The following is a 22,180-nucleotide window of genomic DNA, read 5'->3' on the forward strand; positions in this document are numbered from 1 at the left end:
ATTGAATGAATTATTTATTACAGTCACAGACCAATAAGAACTTTGATACCAGAAGAAGTACAGCACGTTAAAAGCAGATAGATAAAACAACTGGGTTTTAAAAGGAAGCCAACCTATTTCCCCCCTAATTTGCATTGAAGTAAAAATAAAATAAAAATTAACAACTCTCTCTTAAGATCAATCATCCCTTAAGCAGAACAACACCAGATCTTCAGAAGATCATCCTGGAAGAGTTCTTGGTGGGAGAATCAGCTTTTCTCTGCAGTCTCTAAACAAATTACAGTAGAGGACTACATGATCAACAGACTCAGTTACTCCAGTTCCACACAGACACAGATGTTTGTTTAACAGGATCTTATTAAATCATCTGCTTAACAGTGCAGAGGGCAGCATGTTGAAATGGGCAAGCATAAATGCTCTCCTGTATTTGGAAGCCATTAACGTTTACAGATACGAAGCTCTAACAATTCCATATTAGAATTGTTAGAATAATGGGGGAAAGGCTGTATCAGCTGCCATTCTCAAATGCTGGAGATCTAGATTTAATAATCTCCCTATAAGCAAGAGTTATGCTTTCTTTAAGCCAAACTTGCACACAACCTCAGCATAAAAACCCAACCCAAGAATCCTCTCATCCATCTCCCTCATCTACTAACAAAAGAATCCGAGTGCAATAAAAGAATATAGCTAGCAGCAGGAACTGCAGAAAAGTGCAAATGTTATATTTGTAACTGCTTTACAAACTGCTATTGGACTAAAACGGCTTTAAGGTTTGTCGTGTGTGTGTGTGTGAGAGAGAGAGAGAGAGAGAGAGAGAGACTTTAATCCTGGGATATCCCTATTCCCTTGGGTGCTCCCAATACAACCTATTATTTTTCTGAATGAAACATTTGTTATACTTTGAGGTCACTCCTATCAGTGAAACAGCAAGCAGGTAATTCCTTGGAGATTCTATTACAATTCAGTGTGCAGCTACCTCAGGGACCCCAAGACAGAATGCAGTCTATGTATCTTTTTCCCACAGGCCTTTTTGTGTTATTTGCATTGCAGTTTTTGATACAGCTGGAACAAAAACCAGAAGGCTGTTCTTCCACCATTATCCATGATTTGTTTAGGAAGAGTGGAAGAAAGTATTGCTTAAAAAACAAGCAAACAAAAATGCTATACACTCTAGTTCTGTCTGCAGTAAACATCTCGTTATTGTTGGGGATTAAGGCAACCTCACATTCTGTTTACCCAAACCATCTGTGGTAAAAAGGAATGAATCATTCAGAGTTTCCAAGTTTATTCCATTATGTGGGTATTTAAAGTTGTGTGTAATGATTGATCATCTGGTCATTTCTGAACTTTGGTAAGCAGAAGTAAGCTCTCCTTTTGCGTCCACCCAAAGGGATGCATGGGGTTGGAGGTGGCATTGGGGCCACCCTGGAGGGAGGAGGGGTACTGAAGGAAATGGTCCATACACAATCAGGATGGGGTGAGAGGCTATATAAGCCATCACTCCCATTATATATGCCATAATTGTTATGCCCACCTTCCTTCCCTAGAGTAGCAGCATAGAAAAGAATGGTTCCTTTGAGGTCATGACGGTTATTTTCGCCCCTTGTAGATGCGATTGACTCTAGGAAAGAGGGTTATTGTTGTTGTTGTTGTTGTTTTGCTGAATCTGTCCTGCAAATCAGGAATGGCAGGACATTGGCTAGGGTGATGTTGGGTTTAAATTAGGATGGACAAATCTGTCGATTTTGGTTTCTCTCAGTTTCTCATTTTATTTCCTTATTTTATTAATATTGCACCTTTCTGCTCCCCCCCCCCGCTGCCCCCAGATGCAATGAAACTTGAGTTTGTTTCATCTTGAACTTCAAGAACTAGTCCAGTCTCAAGTCTGGTTCATTCCAGACTTGGAGATTTATTTTAATAAGCTTGTACGGAAATTCATAAGCATTATTGTGCACATCTCTCCCAATACATGCAGTTTTGTATGCATGTTTGCCTCATATACACATTTTTTGCAAGCAGGTTCCCTAACAGAATGCATATCTGAACATTATTTTCTCTAATATCCTTATTTTCTTATTATTCTCTATATCCTTATCTTAAGGAGTGCCTCCAGCAGCACCAGACAGGCCGCTTAACAAGATCAGCCTTGGATGGCCTTCTCTCTGTCCCATCAGCCAGGACAGCTAGACTGGTGGGGACGAGGGGGAGGGCCTTTTCTGTAGTTGCCCCTACTCTGTGGAACTCCCTCCCTAGGGAACTCCGTCATGCCCCCTCTTTAATGAGCTTCCGTCGTGCATTAAAAACATGGCTGTTCAGGCAGGCATTTGGGGTGGGTTAGGGTACTTTAGAAAATGTTTTTATTGTAGAATTTTATTGTTTTATTGTATGTTGTACATCGCCCAGAGTGGCTGGGTGACCAGCCAGATGGGCGATTAATAAATTAAATAATAAATAAAATAAAAAATTTCTCTAATATACAATTTTGTGTGCATTTATATATATATATATATATATATATATATATATGGAGAACTCCATCGGAAAATTGGGGAAAGTGCAAATTTCGAAGGATAACTGTGTTTCGGTTCGCATAGTAGTCTGAGAGTGCAAAATTAGGTAAGGTCACATTAAAATGTGAACTGAATGAATTTCTCCCCCACCCCTAGTTTAAATAGGTTGATCACACCTGACTGACCAGTGTGGGAAAAGATGATCACTAAGAGAGCCATGTTGGTGGTAACTAGGGATTCCCTTAAAAGGCCCCTTAGATCACACACCCAAGGTTTTGTGGCTTGGGATGGTTGTGAGTCAAAAGGGCCTCCCTCAAAACCTAAAGGTGTGGCCAGCTAGCCTGGAGGCAGGTAATATAGTGCCTCTTGTCCAGGCCAGGGGCAGGGCATGCTGCCCTGTTAACTGACTACTTAAGGAAGAGACTGCTAGCCAGACCGGTCCTACCATTAGACAAAGCGAGGCAGCAGCCTCAGGCTGCTGATCTTGGGTTTCATGAAAGGGCAGCAAATTGTTAGTTACTAAACTGATTGTTATATTATTTCCGGCCTGAGGTGCCAAAATAATTTTATCAAACTTGAGTACTATGTACCTTGATGGCTGTGGGTGGGTAGGAGCATTTTTGTTCTGCTTCAGACAGCAAAATGCTTTGGGTCAGCCATGTCACCAGTTCCTCCACAGCTGGAGTGTGCTACATTCACATTTGTTAATATTTAAATAAAGTGTGGCCCTAGTTACCAAATACTCAAGTCTTTCCTCTTTCCTCTAGGTGTAGGTGCAACAGGTTCTAAGTTTGTGTGACTCCCTGGGCATGAGACCATCAATAAGCCCTTCAAAAGTACAATTGTCCAAACTTTCTAGTCACCTTCCCCTATATTGTAAGAGGGATCCCATTACCACTCATGAAAATTATGCCTTGCAAGGGCTGTTAAAAACTCAGTTTCATTCCTATTGCCTCCCTCTCTTGTTTTATAACTTCAGTTAGGTCTGCAGCACAGAATGCTCACCTACTTTGATTTTGAGGGCCAAAATATTGTTTTGCGATAAAATTCACACAGCCTCCTTTTGATTGCCTTATTTGCTGTTTGTTTATTTCAAATGATTTTAGGTCACCTTTAAGTAAAAACCCCTTCACTTTCAACTGCATGATACTTTAGCACTATTTTTAAAAACAAAAAACAAAAACCCAATTGAAAAGTTTTTCTTCTGGGAATAGCAATCCCAGACAACCACGGATCATGTAGTAAGAGTGTTGCTTCTATGATACCATGTAGTCACAGCCAATCAGACTTCACTAAAACCAACTGAGAGTAGGGATGGCAGAGAATTCCACCATGGATCTTGGTGAGGCCGAATGCCAGTGCATTCGGCCCCCCAAACTCCGTGGTGGAACGGCCTGCCCCCCCGCCCCCCCCCCGCGGATCCCCCCCCGGGATGAGACTCATCTGGGGCAGATCTTCTGGGCAGCAGTGGCTCCTGTGGCAGCTCCGGCGGCGGCGGCGGCTGGTCTTCTGACTGGCTGCCACCGCTGCCATTTCCACTCTGGTAAAAAAAAAGAAAGAAAGAAAAAGAAAGACGTGATAGGCTACGTAAAGATTTACGTAGCCTATCATGACTAGGTTTTTTTTAAAAAAACGACGTGATAGGCTACGTAAATCTTTACGTAGCCTATCATGGCTGGGTGGGTTAAAAAAAAACAAAAACCGCATATGCAAATGGTGGTGGCTATGGCCGCCGCGATTTGCGTTCATTATTTTTGCCCTCTTAATCTACGTAAATATTTACGTAGACTATGACGGCGAAAATCAAGGGAAATGAAAATAGCGTGGCGGGCGCTATTTGCGTCCCTTTTTGATTCCCTGTTTTAGCCTACGTAAATATTTATGTAGGCTAAAACGGGGAATCAAAAAGGGACGCAAATAGCGTCCACTACGCTATTTGCGTTCCCCTTGATTTTCACCGTCATAGTCTATGTAAATATTTACATAGATTAAGAGGGCAAAAATAAGGAACGCAAATGGCGGCGGCTGTAGCCGCCATTTCCGTATGCGGTCCTTTTTTTTTACCCAGAGCCCTCCACGGCCGGAAATCTGGAGCTGCCGCAGAGCATAGCCGGCCTCAGAGGTTTCTGGGGGGGAGGAACGGAGCGCCCCCCCTCCCGGCAAGGATTCCGGGGGAAGGGATGGAGCGCCCCCCCATCAACATAATCCGCAAACAAGTAAGTGACTTTTGTACATCCCTAACTGAGAGTGCGGGCAATACTTCTTAGTTCAGCTGAAAGGGGGAGCAAGTTTTACTGCTTCCAAACATTTTTTGCAGAAACTTGCTTCCTTTCAATTCAGCCCCAACTACAACCAACTGTGCCACTATAAATATGCCAGCTAGCACCAGGGAAAATATTCCTTATCTGCATATATTATGTGTGATCTTGGTCAGGTGTGTAAGAAAGTATGAGAGTGCAGCATGCAAATAAACATCTTGCATTAGAACAGTTCTATGTACATCATCATCATGGTGATCACTCATGACTGAGTAAGATTGTCTTACAAGAGTAGAGTCTTAACAGTGGGTCTGCAGGTGGCTGTGAAGGCCAATTCTGGATCCACACAGCCTCCCACAGTGAGGACATGGGTTTCCAGGTGTAAGGCGATCACGATGAGGATTTGCTTGACGTGCCTTCTGCTGAGCTCGTTTCTCCCTTTCGCTCTGTACTTGTGCTTCTTCAAAGTCCATAGCGCCTTTAATATAGGCTGACCTCCAGTTGGAATGGTCACGGGTTAGAGCTTCCCAGTTCTCAATGCTTATATTACATTTTCTTAGATTAGCTTTGAGAACATATTTAAATCTCTTTTGCTGACCACCAATATTCCGTTTTCCATTCATAAGTTGGGAATAAAGTAGCTGCTTTAGGAGATGATGATCAGGCATTCGAACAACATGGCTGGTTCAGCGAAGTTGATGTTGGAGAATCATTGTTTCAACGCTGGTGGTCTTTGCTTCTTCCAGTATGCTGACATTAGTCCATCTGTCTTCCCAAGTAATTTGCAGAATTTTTCGGAGGCAGCGTAGATGGAATCTTTCGAGAAGTTGGAAGTGGCGTTTATAGATGGTACATGTTTCACAGGCATACAGCAAGGTCGGTAGTACAATGGCTTTGTAAACAAGCATTTTAGTCTCCCTGCAAATGTCCTAATCCTCGAACACTCTACGCTTCATTCGGGAGAAAGCTACAGTCGCAGAGCTCAGGCGATGCTGAATTTCAGCATCGATGTCGGCTTTTGTGGAGAGATGGCTGCCAAGATAAGAAAAGTGATCAACATTTTCCAGCATCACACCGTTAAGCTGGATTGATGGCGCTACAGAGGGATTGGTTTGTGCTTGCTGGTAAAGCACTTTGGTTTTTTTGATGTTAAGCGAGAGGCCGAGCTTTTCATATGCCTCTGCGAAGATGTTTAGGATAGTTTGGAGATCTTCCTCTGAATGTGCGCAGATTACGTTTTCATCAGCATATTGAAGTTCTATGACAGAGGTTGTAATTACCTCACTTTTTGTTTTCAGCCTACTGAGATTAAAAAGTTTTTCATCTGTTCGATATATGATTTCTACACCACTGGGAAGTTTCCCTTCAACAAGGTGTAGAATAGGGATGTCAGAGAATTCTGCCATGGATCTCGGTGAGGCCAAATGCCAGTGTATTCGGCCCCCCGAAATCTGTGGCGGAATGAAGCCCCCCGTCCCCCCACCCCACGAAAGGCGTGCAAAATGGAGCACTTACCTGCTGCTGTCTGTGCTGATTTGTGAATGGCAGCCATGTCTGCGGCGCCATTCGCTTCCTCATTATAGCCGTGATAGGCTACATAAATAATTACATAGCCTATCACGGCTAACACAAGGATGCCATTTGCGTCCCTGCGGAGGCCGTGATAGGCTACGTAAGTATTTACGTAGCCTATCATGGCACCCCCCCACACAAAAAACAGCGGATGCAAATGGCGGTGGCTACGGCGGCCGCCATTTGTGTTCCCCCCTTTTTTTTGCCGTAATAGCCTGTGTAAATATTTACGTAGGCAAAAACGGCAAAAAAAAAAAAGGAAACGCAAATGGTGGCCACCGTAGCTGCCGCCATTTGCGTCCGCTGTTTGTTTGTATTTTTGCCGTGATAGGCTACATAAATATTTACGTAGCCTATCATGGCAAAATACAGGGACATAAATGGCGGCTACGGCAGCCGCCATTTGCGTCCCTGCAGGCTGCCCAGCGGCCAGATGTCTGGCTGTGGGTGGCCCCGGCCGGCGGCTCCATGGAATCTCCGTGGAGCAGAGCCGGCTGGAGAGAATTTCGGGGGGAGGGATGGAGCGCCTCCCCCCCACCGCAAATATCACCCTTTGAAAAGGTAAGTGACTTTCGTACATCCCTAGCTTAGAATCATAGCGATAAAGATAACGAATAAGGTTGGAGCAATGAAGCATCTCTGTTTAACACCTGATCCCACTTTGAATGGATCACTTTGAGAGCCATTGTTATCCAAGATTGTTGCCATCATGCCATCATGGAGGGGCCGTAAGATGTTCACAAATTTATTAGGACATCCAGTTTTCAGAAGGATGGTCCAGAGAGCAGTTCGGTTTATAGTGTTGAAGGCCTCAGTCAGATCAATAAACGCCATGTACAAAGGTTGGTTTTGCTCCCTGCATTTTTCTTGGAGCTGTTGTGCAGTGAAGATCATATCCACTGTCCCCCTGGAGGGGCGGAAGCCATTTTGGGATTCAGGGAGGATATCTTCTGATGTAGATAGAAGGTGGTCTGCAAGGATCCTTGCCAGGATTTTGCCTGTTGTAGCTAGAAGGGAGATGCCTTGATAGTTTTCACAATCTGTTCTATCACCCTTTTTGAAGAGAGTGATAATTATGGCATCCCTGAAGTCTGCTGGGATCTCCTCCCTCATCCAGATTTTTTTGATAAGCTTGTGAAGCTGTTGTGTAGCTTCAGGCCCACCTTCTTTACAACTTCAGCAGGGATTTCATCAGGTACACTAGCTTTGCTATTTTTCATTTGGTTGATGGCTTTACTGTCTTCCTTCAAACTAGGGGATACTGCAAGCTCATCTCTGGTTTGTTTTTGTGGAGTTTGCGAGAAGACCTCATCAGCTACAATAGAGTTACGATTAAGGAGGTTGTGATAATGCTCTTTCCAACGCAGTGCAATAGACTCTTTGTTCTTTAGAAGTTTGGCACCATCTATTGAGCATAAGGGGTTTGTACCATGATTTCTTGGTCCGTAGATGGCCTTTGGGGCATTAAAAAAGCCCCATGCATCATGGACATCTGCAAGATGCTGGATTTCTTGAGCTTTGTTTATCCACCAGGTGTTCTTAAGTTCTCTAGTTCTTCTTTGGACCTCAGCCTTTGCACTGGTGTGGACTTTTTTCTTAGCGGCACAGTTCATGTATTTTTGCCATATTTGGAGGGCTTTCCTTTTCTTATCAATATGTTCAATCTCCCTATCATTCTCATCAAACCAATCCTGATGTTTCTTCGTTTGGAATCCGATAGTTAGTTCACAGGCTGCGATAATGGAGGTCTTCAGTTTATTCCAGTGTTCCTTGACATTTTCAGGGGTTTCCATAGATAGATGTTCCTTGAGAGTTGTTTGAAAGCAGGCTCACTTAATAGGATTTTGAAGGGCTTGGGTGTTGATTTTATGTCTTAGTTTTCTTCCTTGGAGCCTACATTGAGGACAATCCTAATGGCCATTGTAGAACAAATTAATTGGTGGTCTGTCCAGCAGCCGTCAGCACTCGTCATGGCTCTAGTGAAGAGTACATCACAACTATCTCTGGCACAGACAATTACATAGTCTAAGAGATGCCAGTGCTTTGACCGAGGATTAGGCATGGTGGAGAATTCCGCCACGGATCTCGGTGAGGCCGAATGCCAGCGCATTCGGCCCCCCAAAATCCATGGCAGAACGAAGCCCCCTACCCCCCCGTGAAATGGGCCCAGAATGGAGCACCTACCTGCTGCCATCCATGCTGCATTGCAAATGGCGGCCGCATCTGCGGCCACCATTTGCTTCTTCCATATAGCTGTGATAGGCTACGTAAATACTTACGTAGCCTATCACGGCTAATGCAGGGATGCCATTTGCATCCCTGTGGAAGCCATGATAGGCTATGTAAGTATTTACGTAGCCTATCATGGCAAAACTAAGGGAACGCAAATGGCGGCGGCTACAGCGGTAGCCATTTGTGTTTCCTTTTTTTCTGCCATGATACGCTACGTAAATATTTACGGAGCCTATCACGGCAAAACAGAGGGGCTCAAATGGTGTAGTGGCCGCCATTTGCGTCCCTGTTTTGCCATGACAGGCTATGTAAATATTTACATAGCCTATCACGGCAGGAAAAAAAGGGAACACAAATGGCGGCCGCTGTAGCCGCTGCCATTTGTGTTCCTTTTTTCTTTTTTTTGGCCGTGATAGGCTACGCAAATATTAACATAGCCTATCATGGGCTGGCGTAGGGACGCAAATGGCATCCCCTACACAGGACGCCATTTGCGTCCGCACCAGCCTAGGGATGGCAGAGAATTCCACCATGGATCTCGGGGAGGCCGAATGCCAGTGCATTCAGCCCCCGAAATCTGTGGCAGAACGGCCTGCCCCCCTGCCCCCCCACGGATCCCCCCAGGATGAGACTTACCTGGGGCGGATCTTCCGGGTGGAGGCAGCTCCGGCGGCAGCTCCGGCAGCAGCTTCGGCGGTGGCGGCTGGTCTTCCGACTGGCTGCCGCCACCGCCATTTGCAGCTTTTTTTTTTTTTTTTACACACATGTGATAGGCTACGTAAGTTTTTACGTAGCCTAAAACATCTGGGTAAAAACTTACGTAGCCTAAAATGACTGGGTAAAAAAAACAAAAAGGCTTACGCAAATGACGGTGGCTACGGCCGCTGCCATTTGCATTCCTTATTTTGGGCCATCTTAGTCTACGTAAATAATTACGTAGACTAAGACGGCGAAAATAAGGGGAACACAAATAGCGTCCCCTTATTTATATTATTTTCTACGCTACACTATTTGCGTTCCCCTTATTTTCGCTGTCTTAGTCTACATAAATATTTACGTAGATTAAGACGTCAAAAATAAGGAATGCAAATGGCAGCAGCCGTAGCCGCCACCATTTGCGTACGCAGTTTCCCCCCCCAGAGCCCTCCGTGGCAGGAAATCCGGCTGTGGACGGCTCTGGCCTGGCTGGGCCTGGCCGACTGCTCTGCGGAGCTGCCGCGGAGCACAGCCGGCTGCGGAGGATTCCGGGGGGGAGGAATGGAGAACTTCCCCCTCGTCCAGGATTCCGGGGGGAGGGATGGAATGCCTCCCCCCACCATCAACATAATCCATGAAAGGTAAGTGATTTTTGTACATCCCTACACCAGCCCGGCAGTGGCTGGAGGCCCCGCTGCGGGTTGGCCTGGCCGGTGGCTCAGCGGCCTGGCCGCGGAGTGGAGCCAGCCAGGCAGGATTCCGGGGGGGGGGAGGAATGGATTGCCTCCTCCCATCGAGGATTCCAGGGGGAGGAACGGATCGCCTCCCCCCACCTGCGGAACCTGGCAGAGCCAGGTAAGCGGGGTTTCGTACACCCCTACTGAGGATGCTTCCATTATGTTTTAAATTTATTTTTCTGGTGAAAGAGTGTGTTGGTAATAACAAGATTATGCTCTGCACATTTAGACAGAAGTAAAATTCCATTCTGGTTACTATTGTTGACTCCTTCTTTCCCAATGATCCCCGGCCACAAATCAAAATCACGCCTAACTCCTGCATTGAAATCGCCCAGGAGGATAATTTTATCCTCCTTAGGTATCTCTGATAAGATGGTGTCCAGCAGGGAGTAAAAATTTTTCTTTGATGTCTTCATCAGCATCTAATGTTGGTGCATAGGCACTTAAAATAGTTGCCTGCTGGTTTTTGGCGAGTTTTGTTCGAAGGGTTGAGAGTCGTTCATTAATGCCAGTAGGAACTTCTGACAAGAGCTTCATAAGAACATTTTTAATAGCAAAGCCTACTCCATGTATTCATCGTTCTTGTTCAGGCAGTCCTTTCCAGAAGAAGCTATAACCTCCTTTTTCTTCCTTCAGTTGTCCCTCTCCTGCTCTTCGGGTTTCTTGGAGTGCTGCTATATCAATGTTAAAACGTCTCAGCTCCCTTGCAATGATGGCAGTCCTGCATTCAGGGCATTCACTATCTATTGTCCAGCAGTGTCCGTATATTCCATGTTCCAAAGTTCTTTTGTCTTTTTGCGACTGCTAAGTGGTGACCCCACTGGACATGGTAATCCAGTCAGGGAGGAGTGAGGCAGGCTATGTTTAGGGCACCTTTTCTAGTCCCCTTCCCATACGGGGTGATCAGAGTGGATCCTAAATAGGACTGCTCAGTCGTGGATACAGCTGCCGAACTACTCAACTTCCTCGGTCCTTGAGTCAGGACGACTGAATCTGTATCCACCACCCATGTGCTGGTCCATGACTAGGGGCTTCCAGATTTCACAGTCCTGCCCCCGTTGCCATTCACCAATCGCCATGGGACTTTTGATTGGTTAGGTGGATTGGAAGATGCCTGTGCGTGAATTTGTTTTATGTGTGGAGATCAGTGCTCAATGATCAACACACAGTCTGCACAGAAAAAGGCTCTAATCCAATGGTATGCATAACATGATGATTGGTAGTCCTTTATCTGTTGCAGCCTTCATCCGCCTTCACAGCCATTGTAAAATACATCTTGTTATCTTCCGCTTGTTCTGCCATTGAGGACTTTCTTGGATCATTCTTTGTCTGGTTCTTCCCCCTTGACCTTACTGCCATGGGTGTCCCTGCTGGGAATACATAACTCCTGATGGCTTCGCTCACAGGGTTCATTGGAACACACAAGCCCACTTACCACAACAAGGTGATGATCCAGCGAGTTCTAGGTACAGAACCATGCTAACTGCTTTTACTTTTCTAAAACAAACCCTGACAAACATAGTTCCTCCTGTGATATTTTATTGCAAATTAATTAACATCACTAATCTATATACATTGAGTCTTGGGAAGTCCAATATCAAGTTGCAAGAAGACAAAAGAAGATCTAACACAATATAAAACTGTATGGTTTGTGATTTCCATCAAATATTTTTTTTTCTGAATTGGAGTTAATAGTCAATAACAATGCTAACTAAGTTGTCTTCATTTTGGAAAGGTAATTGCTCAGTGGCTACTGCATAAACAGAACGTAACTGATGGCCTCAAGGGATGGGTTGTCTGCTTCTTTTCATCTTCAGGAACTGATTCTTGCCCATGGTACTTGAGTCATGACTCAAGGGAATTGAAAATGATACTATAAAATAAATGTTATGTGCATTGAAGACTGGAGCAGTGTTATTTTAAAAAATGATGCATATCAGTATAATTTATAAAATATTATCTTTACATTTCTCTCTCTGTCTCCTCCCCCCCCCCCTGTTGCTCTATAATCAAAAAGGATGATTCTTGGTGGACTTATAAAAAAAAATCAATCACACCAAGAAATCTGTTTGTTTTCAATCTCTAGCTTCGTGATCTTGGGATTTGCCCTTAGCACATCATGAACGGTAAGGCTGGGAGGCTGAATTCATTAAAACACACACACACACACACACACACACACACTTGAGAAGCATACAGCACAATGGTCTCTGCAGTAGAATTTCTGAAGTTCATTCATAGCCACATGAAGAAAACGTAACTAGAGCATGGGTGGGGAAAACTTTCTCCTGTCATAGCCCAAATTAACTTGATTGGAAGCTCTCAATCTGCATTCTAGAAGTGGTGTGGCCAGAGTCAAAAGTAGTCAGAGTTACAGGTGTGACTCTTACCTTTGTTCCTTACACAATGGGAAAAAACATATAGCCACAACCCAGTTAAGATGATATAAACAGATTAGGGATGGCGGAGAATTTCTCCCCGAAACTTCGGGGGGCCGAGCGCCAACGTGTTCGGCCCCCCGAACAAGTTTCGGGGAGAAATCCTCCGCCCCCCTGCCCCCCGCCCCCCCCCCGGGACGGGACTTACCTTCCCTGAATGTCCCTCCCGGCAGCGGGTCCAGCTGGCGGTTCGTCCGGTGTTTGAGCGGGGCGGGAGCGGCAGCCGGTCTTTCGACCGGCTGCCGCCCCCGCCATTGCAATGAAAGAAAAAAAAAAAAAGTCCCCTGATAGGCTACGTGACGATTCACGTAGCCTATCACGGCAAGATTTGCAAAGTCAGCCGTGATAGGCTACGTGAATTGTCACGTAGCCTATCACGGGTGACTTAAAAAAAAAAAAGTGTGTACGGATAATGGCAGCCCCCATAGGGAGCCGCCATTCCCCTTCCTTATTTGGTCGCTGTAGTCTACGTCAGTGTTTACATAGACTACGGCGAAAATAAGGGCAACGCTATTTGCGTTGCCCTTATTTTCGCCGTAGTCTACGTAAACATTGACGTAGACTACAGCAACTAAATAAGGAACGCGAATGGCGGCTCCCTATGGGGGCCGCCATTCGCGTACGCGCTTTTTTTTTTTTTTAAAGTCACCCGTGATAGGCTACGTGACGATTCACGTAGCCTATCACGGCTGACTTTCCAGATCTAGCCGTGATAGGCTACGTGAATCGTCACGTAGCCTATCAGGGGACGTGTTTTTTTTTTTTTTTTAACTTTCGTGTTCGCGGCCGGGCGAGGCGGGAAGCCTCCTCCCCGGCCTGAATTTCGGCCGGGCGAGGTGGGAAGCCTCCCCCCCCGGCCTGAATTTTGGCCGGGCGAGGCGGGAAGCCTCCCCCCCCGGCCTGAACTTCGCGGGGGGAGCAGCAAAGCGCTCCCCCCCACCGCGAAAAAGCTGCGAGAAAAGGTAAGTGACTTTCGTTCACCCCTAAAACAGATCATTCATGAATCAGAAAAAAGTCAAAATGGAATATGCCCTTACAGCATGTTAACCTTGTAAAGCTAAAGTGAAATTCTGTTATAAGGCTAAAAGAATTTGCCCCATTACCTCTTGGAATCCCTAATCCCATAATTTTATATAGTACTGTACTCTTCAAATGGTGTTCTGGTGAACCCTGGTGTTCCTTAGAAGCTTATCAGGGGTTCCTCAATGGAAAGATCCATAAAAAAGGTAAAGGTGTTCCCAACCAGTCGTGTCCAACTTTAGGGTGCGGTGCTCATCCCCGTTTCTAAGCCGAAGAGCCAACACTGTCCGAAGATGCTTCCGTGGTCATGTGGCCGGCATGACTGAACACCGAGGTGCACGGAACGCTGTTACCTTTCCCACTGAGGCGGTACCTATTTATCTACTTGCAATTTCTTGCTTTCGAACTGCTAGGTTGGCAGAAGCTGAGAGTGAAGACGGGAGCTCGCTCCATCACACAGCACTCGGGTCTCGAACTGCTGACCTGCTGACCTTCCAGTCTGCAGTTCAGCGTCTTAACCACTAAGCCACCGCGGCCCCCGGAAAGATCCATAGTGGTGGATAATAATTCCTGAAGAACAGTTGGCCATTTCTGCCAATCTTCCCCTGCAATGTGCAATCACAGGAAAGCTCTGCTATGTTTTACAGTATACTCCCAGTCATGGGGTGATGATGAGGCCAAGAGACATAGCTAGAGTTCAGCTTACTGTGAATCCTGCCCACTCATTTGATTCAGGCTTGCTACAAAGGTAAGCATTATGAATGGACGGGCTTCGACCAACAAGCCAACTTAATACAAAAGTCAACAGCTTCACTACTCAGATTTCCCTTAAAGACTGTACACCAGAAATTCAGTGAGAGAGACATGAACTGTCTCAACATTGTTTTCATTTTCTTCACTAATGAAATGACATTTCCAACTATTCCAACAAGCAGATAGTCTGCATGTAAACAGAAATGACTGTAAATATACTGATTGCATTAATTAACGGCATTCATTTTTCACATTAATGATAGTTATTATGTCTTCAGCACACTAAATAAGGCACATTCCAAGTAGGGAGCTATAAACCCAGTTGTAATTAAAGATAAAGAAGTGATCAGATGTTGTAGAAAGAGAACAGGGTGTGTTGTGGGGAATTCCAGCCCTGACCATCAAATTAAACAGGTGGCGATGGAGGCTGCTGGTCTGACCACCAGGCAAATTTGGGGTGTAATCTCCAACTTTTCCAATTTACTGGCATCCAGCTACCAGAAGTCTTGTGAAGTCTAGGCTATTACTTGCCACCTGCCTTGCAGAGCTAACGGCTCCCCTCGGTCTTTCTATTCTGAGCCACACACTTTAAAAAATAACACTTCAGAAGAAATTAAATCACACACCACTGTAAGAGTTATGAGACATCACTGAGTCCAGGAAGTAAGCAGAATTTAGCTTTTCAAAAAGAACAGCAGTGGTGCTGGGAGACCAACTGCAGGGGGAAGACGTCAAGGACCTTTCCCTGAGAACTAGAACTCCTTATTTTGGATGGAAGGTTCTAGAGCCCTGTCCGGTCTGAGTCCTGATAATGTCATTCAGTTTTTCATTCCATTGCATTTCCAGAGGCTTGCTTTAATGAATGCTATAAATCCTATTTAGGGGTCTAGCAGATTACTAACAGGAGTCCATATAGTCAGTAGTGAAGGGGAGGGTACCAGCATCAAACTCTAAACCATGCTCCTTTTCAAAAATGACAGGTGCTCCACCCCATTAGGGAGACCGGAAGTCCAGCACTAGCCGGAAGTCCCACCTATGCAATCAGGTGGCCAGGTCGTATGAGCTTCAGGGTCACCTGATGGGGGTCATGTGACCCCTCTACAAACTTGTCATTCCACTGTGGACCAATAGGAAGAGGTTTTACAGCCCTAACAGGTACGGGTGTGGAAATGGCCCTATGGGCCATTTCCAAGCCCTCCCCAGATTGCCCCCGGGACTAACACAAAACTCTCTAACAAAAGTGTGCATGTGGGGGGTAGTAGTTGGATCCTAACAATTCTGTGTAGTCCCTTGCTTGATCTGCATCTGTCTTCTACATCTCCATGTGAGGGTTAATGATGCAAAGTCACTTTACAGGGGTGAGCATAGTTTTTGGGAAACCCTAGCAAAATTTAAATGTGTCTAGGGTGATGGGGCAAATTGCAGGTAAGCTTGTAGTAAGTTTTAAACATAAAACCAAGAGTTCTGCAGAAAGAAAGAAAGGAAGGAAGGAAGGAAGGAAGGAAGGAAGGAAGGAAGGGTGAGATGCTGCTAGACAACTTAATATAAAATGTTCTTTGACAGGGAAACCTCTTTTTCTGTCTCCATAAGGCTTGCCCCCCTAGTAGCTCTGTGAAAACTGCAATTATAACTTTTGTGGCAGTACAGTACATCTACATACTGTAGATGTAAAGTTTCTTTCTTCCTTAAAGTTTTATTGAACTGCTTATTGCAGATGGCCTTCATTGTTTCAACAGGCTACTTACAGCCTCCTCAAATTTTCCAGGAATTCTGCAAAAATGTCTACAGGTATGTTCTCTGCCACAGCTGCATCTTTTCTTCTTACATTCACAGGAGCTATATCAGGCTCTCCCTTTCTAGTTCTTTTTAAAAGTATGTAGGCATGACTCCACTTACAGCCTTTCTGGGGTTCAATATTCAAGGGTGCCTGGCGTCTCTATGTTCTCTATGTAGGAAACATGTCTGGACAAGCTAAATGGCTACATTGAGCAAATCTGACTGCCCCTGCTTTTGATTGGTTGGTAGGAAAGCTTGTTTTTCTGGGGGTAAAACTGTCCCTATTGGTCAGTGGGGTGGGGAGTGACCTTACAGGGCTATGTGGGCCCTGGAGGGCCAATCCGGGGAGGGTTTGGAAATGGCCCTGCGGGCCATTTCTGCACCCATACCTGTTAGGGTTCTAAAACCTCTTCCTATTGGTCCATGGTGGCATGATGAGTTTGTAGAGGGGTCACATGACCTTCATCAGGTGACCTTGAAGGTCATATGACCTGGCCAGCTGATTGCATAGGTGGGACTTGTGGCTAGGGTGGGACTTCCAGTCTCCCTAAGGGGTGCACCTGTTACTTTTGAAAAAGGGGCATGGTTTAGAGTTTGATGCAGGTACCCCCCCTTCACTACTCTAGTCTACCTCTGGAAACTTGCTGTTCATATTTGTTATTTTGGAAAAAAATTAGGTTTCTTCACACAGTGGAATACAAGTAGCAGGTTGAGTTTGAGTTGGATGTCATCACTGGCTTACAATGTAATGCCAACTACATTCATTTTTGGTTATACCTGATAGACTGAATCATTTTTTAAAAAAATGGGGAGGCAACTGGGTGTACAAGAGATGAAAGTCCCAACCCTATGCGTCTTTGGACAGAAAAACATCCAACAACTCCCAGCATCCCTGTGAGTTGTAGGACTTTTTTTCTGTCTAAACATGCATAGGATTGGACCTTGGCTTCCCTGCCATGGTTGAAGGTGCCCTAGGCAAGATGCCCCCTGGAGGGCCACACACACTCTCCTAGGCACTCACCCTATCTTCAGTTTCTCCCCCCGCTTCTCTCCCTGCTACTGCTCTGCTTGTTCCCTTATCCCTGATCTAGTGCTCTTTCTGTTTCTGCTCTTGTCTTGTCTCACTCCATGGAAACTTTTTCTTTCTCTACTTTCTCCTCCCACCAGGCTCTCTCTCTCCCCCCCCCTTTTCCCTCCATCCATGTATGATCTCTTTCTCTCTTAACTCTTTCCCCTCCCCATGCTAGTTCTCATCCCCTCGCCACCAGGCAGTGGCACCTTTTCTTTCTCTAGCTCTTCCTGTTAACTGTTAAAGAAGGTCAGGCACAGCTGGAGAGGAAGCTGCAGCTATGCCTGACATCTTAATCTCCCCAGAGTGCCTTTGGGCCCACCTAGAATCTCCTAGAAGTTCTTTGGAGAAATGAAAATATTGGGTGTGACTGCCGTTTCCTCTGCATCACACCTAATCTTTTCTAAAACACCTTTTCTACATCACACCTAATCTTTTCTAAAGCTTAAAAGAAAGCAAAGCAAAGGAACAATGCTTTCTAAATTTTTATCTTTGCTGTTTTAAATCTGTATTTTAAACTCTTGCACTGCTGCTAGGTTTTATTGTGGTTGTATTGTTATATTGTGGTTTTAATGTTCTATATATTTTAAATTGTTTTATTGTGTGTTGTTTGGTTTTAGTTTTTGTGAACCGCCCAGAGAGCTTCGGCTATTGGGCGGTATAGAAATGAAATAAACAAACAAACAAACAAACAAACAATGGGAGAATGAGCACCAGTGGGGTGTGGGAGGAGGACAGAATGGGAAAGAGAGAGAGAGTGCATGCACCCTAGGTCACTGTCTTTGCCTGATTTTTTTTAAGTGTATGGATTGGCACTTGGAGCCAGGCCTACATCTAGGGATGTACGAAAGTGACTTACCTTTCGCGGATTATGTTGATGGTGTGGGGGGGAGGCGTTCCGTCCCTCCCCCTGGAATCCTTGACGGGGGGGAGGCGATCTGTTCCTCCCCCCCGGAATCCTCCACGGCTGGCTGTGCTCCGCGGCAGCTCCACGGAGCAGCCGGCCAGGCCCAGGCCAGAGCCATCCGCAGCCGGATTTCTGGCTGCAGAGGGCTCTGGGTAAAAAAAAAAAAAAGTATGCAAACAGTGGCGGCTACGGCTGCCACCATTTGCGTTCCTTATTTTTGGCCGTCTTAGTCTACATAAATATTTACGTAGACTATGATGGCGAAAATAAAGGGGAACGCAAATAGCATACCAGGTGCTATTTGCATCCCTTTTTGATTCAGCGTTTTAGCCTACGTAAATCTTTACGTAGGCTAAAACGGCGAATCAAAAAGGGACGCAAATAGCGCCTGCTACTCTATTTGCATTCCCCTTTATTTTCGACATCATAGTCTACGTAAATATTTACATAGACTAAGACGGCCAAAAATAAGGAACGCAAATGGCAGTGGCCATGGCCGCCACCATTTGCGTATGCGTTTTTTTTTTTTAAACCCACCCAGCCATGATAGGCTACGTAAATCTTTACATAGCCTATCACGTCTCTTTTTTTTTTTTTTACCAAGACTGGAAATGGTGGCGGTGGCAGCTGGTCGGAAGACCAGCAGCCGCCGTCAAAGCTGCCAAAGCCGCCACCGGAGCTGCTGCCGCCTGGAAGATCCGACCCAGGTAAGTCTCGTCCCGGGGGGGATCCGCGGGGGGGCAGGGGGTGGCAGGCCGTTCCGCCACGGAGTTCAGGGGGCTGAATGCACTGGCATTCAGCCTCACCGAGATCCGTGGCGGAATTCTCTGACATCCCTACCTACATCTGCTGGTCTGGCATTAGCAACATCCCTGAAACATAAATATGCTGTCCACAGTCTCACAACCTAAATAATAAGACAATAAACGTGACGAAAATGTCAAGCTGGTGTGTGGCTCCTGCAAAAAAGGCAAATTCCATATTAGGCATAATTAGGAAAAGAATTGAAAATCAAACTGTATACTCTCCTTATACAAATCTATGGTGAGACCACACTTAGAATACAGTGTACAGTTCTGGTTGCCACACCTAAAAAAGGACATTATAAAGTTGGAAAAAGTGCAGAAAAGGGCAACTAAAATGATCAAGGGGCTGGAGCAACTCCCCTATAAGGAAAGAGTACTATAGGATTGTTTAGTTTAGAAAAGAGGTGAGTAAGGGTAAACGTGATAGAGCTGACCAATTATCATGCATGGTGTCTATCACAATACTAGAACCCGGGGTCATCCAATAAAGCTGACTGGGGAGAGATTCAGGTCAGAAAAAAGGAAGTACTTCTTCACATACCACATAGTTAAGCTATGGGATTCACTTTCACAATATGTAGTGATGGCCACCAATTTGGATAGCTTTAAAAGAGGACTGGGCAAATTCCTGGAGGCTAGGGCTATCAATGGCTACTAGTTCTGATGGCTATATGCTACCTCACATATTAGAGGCAGTATTCCCATATACACCAGCTGCTGGGGAACATGGGTGGGAGGGTGCTGTTGCACTCATGTCCTGCTTGTGGGATTCCCATGGGCAGCTGGTTGGCCACTGTGTGAACAGAATGCTGGACTAAATGGACCTTGGTCTGATCCAGCATGGTTCTTCTTATGCTCTTATATTCTTAATGACAAAAGAGAAAAGGAATAGAGAAAAGGGAGGGAGGAGGAGGAGACAAAATAATATAGTAATGTTAATTAAGCAATGATTCTTAGTTATATTAAGTCTGCAAGATTTTATACAATCCCCTTCAACACATTTACTGTTTTGTTGAGTGAGTTAGGGTGAAACTAGATGGTAGCTGCTAATTGTGTGAATGTCATTTTAAAATAAATGTTAGATATTGGGGGTGGGGAGGCAATATGGGACTCTAGGATGGGTGGTAGGGGGACTTTAAACCTGTACCTGCTATTTGCATTAGAAAAAGAAATATCTCATTTGCTCCAAAAACCTCTTGCTGTGTTGGGGAAATATTTCCAAATGTATTGATACATTCAAGGTGTTTAAAATGCCTTTCTCTTTAACAAATAGAAATTTAGGTCAGTTCATTAATGTTCAGATAGGACTGTAGAGAGCACAATGCAGATATCTTATGCACATAAATGTAGAACAAGAAATTGTCCAACCATTTTTTTTTGGGGGGGGGTAAATGTGACTAAAATAGGATTTTTGACAGTTCTGCTGGAAGTGTGAATATTTCCCCATAACTCTAGCTGAAGTATATTTTAAGATCATCCCTTGCGGGTCTAATACATCAACTCAGTATATTTGTTGTCAAAAAATTCAGGTGTTGCATTTTCATCAAACACTAAGAAGGAAGACAGTATCTTGTTCAGAAGATGCCTGATACAATTTTATTTGCCCTGATTAGAAGGGCACTGTTCAAAACATGATGAAAGCATGATTTGTTTGGAAATCTTACAAATTGCAGTCTTGAAAATATTTGCTCTTTTAGATCTTCACTGACACTGATCCAACTAAGGAGATCTGTGTATGTATAGTTTGCTGGATCAGAACCATGGCTATAAATATGTTGTTCAGTCATTAAGTCGTGTCTGACTCTTCGTGACCCCATGGACCATAGCACACCAGGCCTTCCTGTCCTCTGCTCTCTCCCGGAGCGTGCTCAAGTTCAAATTCATTGCATCGGTGATGCTATCTAGCCATCTCATCCTCTGCCGTCCCCTTCTCCTTTTGCTTTCAATCTTCCCCAGCATCAGGGTCTTTTCCAAGGAGTTTTCTCTTCGCATTTGGTGGCCAAAATATTTGAGCTTCAGCTTCATTATCTATCATTCCAATGAGCACTCAGGGTTGATTTCCTTTAGGATTGACTCATTTGACCTTCTTGCAGTCCAGAGGACTCTTAAGAGTCTTCTCCAGCACCACAGTTCAGAAGCATCAATTCTTTGGTGCTCAGCCTTCCTTATAGTCCAGCTCTCACAGCCATACATTACTACTGGGAAAAACATAGCTTTGATTATACGGACCTTTGTCAGCAAGGTGATATCTCTGCTTCTTACTATGCTGTCTAGGTTTGCCATAGCTTTCCTCCCAAGGAGCAAGCGTCTTTTAATTTCATGGCTACAGTCATCATCTGCAGTGATCTTGGAGCCCAAGAAAATAAAATCTGTCACTGCTTCCATTTCTTCCCCTTCTATATGCCAGGAAGTGATGGGTCCAGATGCCATGATCTTTGTTTTTTGAATGTTGAGTTTCAAACCAGCTTTTGCACTCTCCTCTTTCACCCTCAACAAGAGGCTCTTGAGATCCTCTTCACTTTCTGCCATTAGGGTGATATCATCTGCGTATCTGAGATTGTTGATAATTCTCCCAGCAATTTTAATTCCGACCTGTGATTCATCCAACCCAGCATTTCTCATGATGTACTCTGCATATAAGTTAAATAAGCAGGGTGACAATATGCAGCCTTGTTGTACTCCATTCCCAATTTTGAACCAATCAGTTGTTCCATGTCTGGTTCTTACTGTTGCTTCTTGACCCTCGTACAGGTTTCTCAGGAGACAGGTAAGGTGGTCTGGTACTCCCATCTCTTTTAGAATTTGCCACAGTTTGTTGTGATCCACACAATCAAAGGTTTTAGCGTAGTCAATGAAGCAGAAATAGATGTTTTTCTGGAATTCTCTCACTTTCTCCATGATGCAGTGGATGTTGGCAATTTGGTCTCTAGTTCCTCTGCCTCTTTGGAACCCCGCTTGTACTTCAGGTAGCTCTCGGTTCACATACTGCTGAAGCCTAGCTTGTAGGATTTTGAGCATAACCCTGCTGGCATGTGAAATGAGCACAATTGTACAGTAGTTTGAACACTCTTTGGCATTGCCCTTCTTTGGAATTGATATGTAAACTGACCTTTTCCAGTCTTGTGGCCACTGTTGAGTGTTCTAAATTTGTTGGCATATGGAGTGCAGCACTTTAACAGCATCATCTTTTAGGATTTTAAATAGCTCAGCTGGAATACTGTCTTCTCCGCTAGCTTTGTTGTTACTAATGTTTCCTAGGGCCCACTTGACTTCACTCTCTAGGATGTCCGGCTCAAGTTCAGTGACTGCACTATCATGGCTATCAGGGACATTCAGATCTTTCCTGTATAGTTCTTCTGTGTATTCTTGCCACCTCTTCTTTATCTCATCTGCTTCTGTTAGGCCC

The sequence above is a fragment of the Heloderma suspectum genome, chromosome 4 (assembly GCF_057233095.1).
Source record: "Heloderma suspectum isolate Gila_16-S chromosome 4, 16-S_ref, whole genome shotgun sequence".
Lineage (NCBI taxonomy): Eukaryota > Metazoa > Chordata > Lepidosauria > Squamata > Helodermatidae > Heloderma > Heloderma suspectum.